Source organism: Triticum aestivum, chromosome 5D, assembly GCF_018294505.1.
Source record: "Triticum aestivum cultivar Chinese Spring chromosome 5D, IWGSC CS RefSeq v2.1, whole genome shotgun sequence".
Taxonomy (NCBI): Eukaryota; Viridiplantae; Streptophyta; class Magnoliopsida; order Poales; family Poaceae; genus Triticum; species Triticum aestivum.
In genome coordinates, this window is record NC_057808.1 from 47,349,608 (window position 1) to 47,354,163 (window position 4,556).

Consider the following 4,556-nt stretch of genomic DNA (forward strand, 5'->3'; position numbering starts at 1 on the left):
GCCACCAACCGGTACTAAAGGCCAATTTTCGCCAGGCCAAGGGGCGGGAAACTGCCCCTTTAGTACCGGTTCGTGGCTCCAACCGGTACTAAAGGCCCCCCCTTTAGTACCGGTTGGAGCCACGACCCGGTACTAAAGGGGTGCGCTGGCGCAGGAGCGGTGCGGGCAAGTTTAGTCCCACCTTGCTAGCCGAGGGGCACCCGCACCAGTTTAAAAGCCCCGGCGCGGCTGCTATCTCGAACTCCTCTCTATAGCAGGCTTCTGGGCCTAACTTCGGCCCGCTGCCCTGTGAGCCTGCTGGCCCTTCTGAGCCTGTATTTGCAAACCCTAGGTCTGGCAGGCCCACTGGACAACGCCCCAACAATTTTTTGTATAATTTTCTTCTATTTATTTCTGAGTAGTTTTTTTGCTGTATTTAGTTTCTTTGCGATATAAAAAAAATTATATAGTTTTTTTCTTTTCTGCATTATTTATTTTCTGCTATTTATTTTTGAGTAATTTTTTTATATAGTTTTTGTCTTTTCTGTTTTATTTATTTTCTGTTTTGTCTTTTGCACATCCTATGTGGGTGAAATGATGATACCATGCCAAGTTTCGACATTTTCAGAGTTCATTTTGTAGTGATTTTCAATTTCACGGTCATTTAGCTATCTAAACAAATCGGTAAATGACTAAAAAATAGCAAATGATGTCAGAAAGTTTTGAAAATTGATGACGTCGCTTTGAATGGTGTGTACGGAACGCAAAAAAGTCTGGAGTTGTAATAAGTTTTAAAAAATGAAGTGCCCATGTAACAGATGAGTTCTCGTCAGAAACCCTGATACTTCGAAAGAGATTGTCCAGTTTGTACATGAAGTGCGTCCAGTTTTTGCCGTAACACAAGAAGTCTGGAGTTGTAGTAAGTTATTAAAGATAAAAAAGAGGCACAATGCTCGTTAATTAGCTTCAAGCCTTTCGGAATAGTGCAAACTGTACTGCACATAGCTCCATGCACTCTACACTATTCCTCAAGGCTTAAAGCTAAGCAACGTGCAGATGATCATTGCGCCTCTCCTTCATCGTCTCTGCACTCAGGGCTTATAAACCGCTCCTAGTGCCTCTCTCTTCGCGAGGTGGGACTAAAAAATAGCTTACTAAGAAACTATAGTACCGGTTCATGGCACGAACCGGTACTAAAGGCGCCCGTGGGGCCCCAGCCTGACCACAGCCTGACGCAGCCTCATTAGTACCGGTTCGTGACACGAACCGGTACTAAAGGTTGCTCATGAACCGGTACTAATGATCTCCGCCCGCCTAGCCGTTGGAACCGGCACTAATGGACACATTAGTGCCGGCTCAAAATCAAACCGGCACTAATGTGCTTCACATTTGACCCTTTTTCTACTAGTGAGCCATCGATGTCCGGCAGACGGAGCAGCTGGCCGCTGATGGGGTTGCAGACGAAGCGCTGGATTTCGGGGGCCGCGGTGAGCTCCCAGGCGGTGCAGGGGGGCTCCGCCTGGAGGTCGACGTAGCTGAGGAGGAGGTGGCCGTCGCCGCTGGCTCAATTGAGCAGAATCTTGACGTATGGGTTTAAAAGTGTTATTATGAGTAGCCGTCTAGCATGGAAGATGGAAATAGAAACATTTGGACCAAAAGTAGGACAACTTCATTCTCATGCAAAGCTCCACAAAACAAGTAAGATTTCACAAAGACAAAGCAAAGCTCCCATGAAACATGTAAGATTTCAATGTCAATAGAATATGCCACTTACACCAATCTAGGCATTTCAGGTACCAACAGAGCAAACACAAAATACTTCCACACTATGCTAGGCATTGCATCACAGTCCTGCTGACCTAGGCCTTTATTATACTTCTTCATGGACAAGTAGTTCTTATGCTTCCTTTCCCTCTCCATCTTCAGAGAAAGCTGTGGGACAAATCAATAAAATGTTGGGTCAGTGTGGTTAAACCAACAAAAAAGGCACGTCCATCCCATTTGTATGATGCAAAACCAGTGATATCTCCAAAAATGGAAAAATAAAATGTCAGAACCTAAGAAAAACAATGATCTAAAAAATAGTGGATTGAATGTGGCATACTGTCACGGCCCGGCTGATTGTCGCGCAGGTTGTAGTCGTGGTTGGTAGGAGGACGAGGGCGAGGCCCTCGCTTGCCTATGGTTGGAGAAGGGGGTGAGGAGGGGGCACCGTGGCGCAGGAGCAAGGGAGGAGAGGTTGTAGGATATTCTGCTTGCGTTTATTGATCCAAGGGCTGGCTATATATAGCCTAATTACAAGACCAGACTAAGACTCCTATTACAATTGGGTGTTGGCAGGGTAACCTTCTTCGGGACTAAACCTTTCCAACTAATACCCAGACTCCTAATCTAAAAAGACTGTAATTAAACTAGGACATATCTTTAGGCAGGTGCAGGGCCGGCCCGTGCAGGTCCCTTAAGCCTATAGGGCTGGCCCCACATGACACATACCAACATGATATCCCACTATTTCAACCTATGTTCAGGGTACTATAGTTGTCTAGAAACAGTCCATTTACTTGAAGAGTGCTAGAAGTGCACAAACAATTTCATAACATTGCATAAGGTGTCAACTTTGATATACCAGTTACACCGGCAAGCTGACTTGCTACCACATTTAAAATGTTTAAGCAAAAAAACACAAATGTTTTAAAAAGTGGTAGAGAAAGCGCTCCAGCTCCACCTAGCAACTAGACCACTGCCTAGCATTTCTAGGCATTTCGCAAAAAAAGAGAGCCAAGTGTATATATACTTCATTATACACTGTAAAATTTTAAATTTGACAAGGATGAGTACTTCAATCAGTTAGATATTTACTAGACACAGTTTCCATACATCTCCCACTTATCCTCTTCACTACCCACTGTTCCTGTCCTGCAAAGTAGGCAGTATCATGCAAGAAGCACTGAATAAGTATTGGGAACACGGACCGGTCCTGTGCAACTGACACACTAAAGCAGCAAAAAGCAGGAAAAAAACACCTTTTCGAATGCTTAAGCATCCAGGCACTTAAAAGCAATCGCTTAGATGAAAGACCTTAGGCGCAGCTTTTTAAACACTAAACTACTAAGGTAACTTTGACATAACATCTGCTATCAAGAAACTAATAAGACTAGTGCAGTCACTACTATCATCTGGAACAACAGTCTTCAAAAGATCCCACTATTTCAACCTATGTTAGGGGTAATAACAGTCCTTTTACATGAAAAGTGCTAGAAATGCACAATTTCATAAAAGCGCATAAGGAGTGAACTTTGAATTAACAATTACACCAGCAAGCAGAATTGCTACCACATCCAAAATGTTTAAGCAAAAACCACCAATACTTAACAAGCCGTAGAGAGAAGTTTCTAGGTGTTTTGCAGAGAAGAGAGCAAAGTGTAGATACTCTTCATTATAAATGTAAATGTTTTAATTTGACAAGGATGAATGTTTCGATCAACGATATATTTACTAAATAGAGTTTCCATACATGTCACTTTTCCTCCTCGTTTATCACTACCCACTGTTCCTGTTGTCATGCAGGAGACAGTAGCATGCAAGAATCACTAATCTGCTAAGGTAACAGTCAGTCCTATCGTCAGAAACAAGACTCTTCAAAAGTTGAAGAGTAAACAGTCGTCGAAACAAGACTCTTCAAAAGAAAACAGTCACCTAATTTAAGCTACTATTATATTATTATTCTCAAAAAGAACATCTTACGAACGAAAAATAACGCCATCAGATACTGACATAGACCGCAGTGAGTAGCATTGGTGATGGTATATCAACCTGGGGGCATGACAACACCTAGTGGTGATGCGCATGGGTCTTGCTGATGCCGGGAGTTGAGACGGAGGATGAGTGGTTCGCGGTTGCTGTACGCCTCCCGCAGCGCCGCCCTTTTCTTCGGGCAAATAGCTCCCATGCGACGTCATTGGTGTGAATTGTCTCTCATGCGACGTCGTTGGTTGTAATGGCTCTCATGCGACGTCTCCTAGCGCAGAAATAGCTCAAGCAAGACAACCCGTTTATGCGGCTAGTTGGCTGTTAGTTAGGCTAAGGTTTGGTTAGGACACCGGGGGTTATGTGCTCTGACTGGTGGGGTCCACCTAGAGCCACGTAGTCAAGAGTCAACCGTCCACGACTCGACCGGTGACTGTGTGACCGTGCCCGTGCTGGACTGGGCGAGCGCCGCCGCCGTAAGCATCTTCTCCGGCAGCGGTTTCTTCTCCGCGGTGGTGGAGCACATTTCTCGGTAGCGGCAGAGCTATTGCGAGTGAGCCCGAAACCCTAGTCCCACTTCCCAGAATTTTGGGGGATCTATGGCCTCATGCTGCCCCTCTGTGCCCGTTTCTTGGCGATTTAGAATCTTGATTGGATCCGGGGGCTGTTTCTTCTCCGCGGCCCGCCCGGTGGTGGAGCGCCTTTCACGGCAGCGGCTATTGCGAGTGAGTATTTTCCAAACTCTAGTCCCATTCCCCAGAATTTTGGATAAATCTGTGGCCTCATGCTGCCCCTGTTTCTTGGCGTTTTAGAATCTCGATTGGATAGGA

The 4,556-nt window shown here is 45.2% G+C and overlaps 1 pseudogene; it reads right to left on the bottom strand.

Annotated features, from left to right (window-relative positions):
• LOC123120220 (uncharacterized) overlaps nucleotides 1–4,252 on the bottom strand; it is a 9,332-nt pseudogene extending 5,080 nt beyond the window's left edge.
• Between the last annotated feature and the right edge of the window lie 304 nt (nucleotides 4,253–4,556).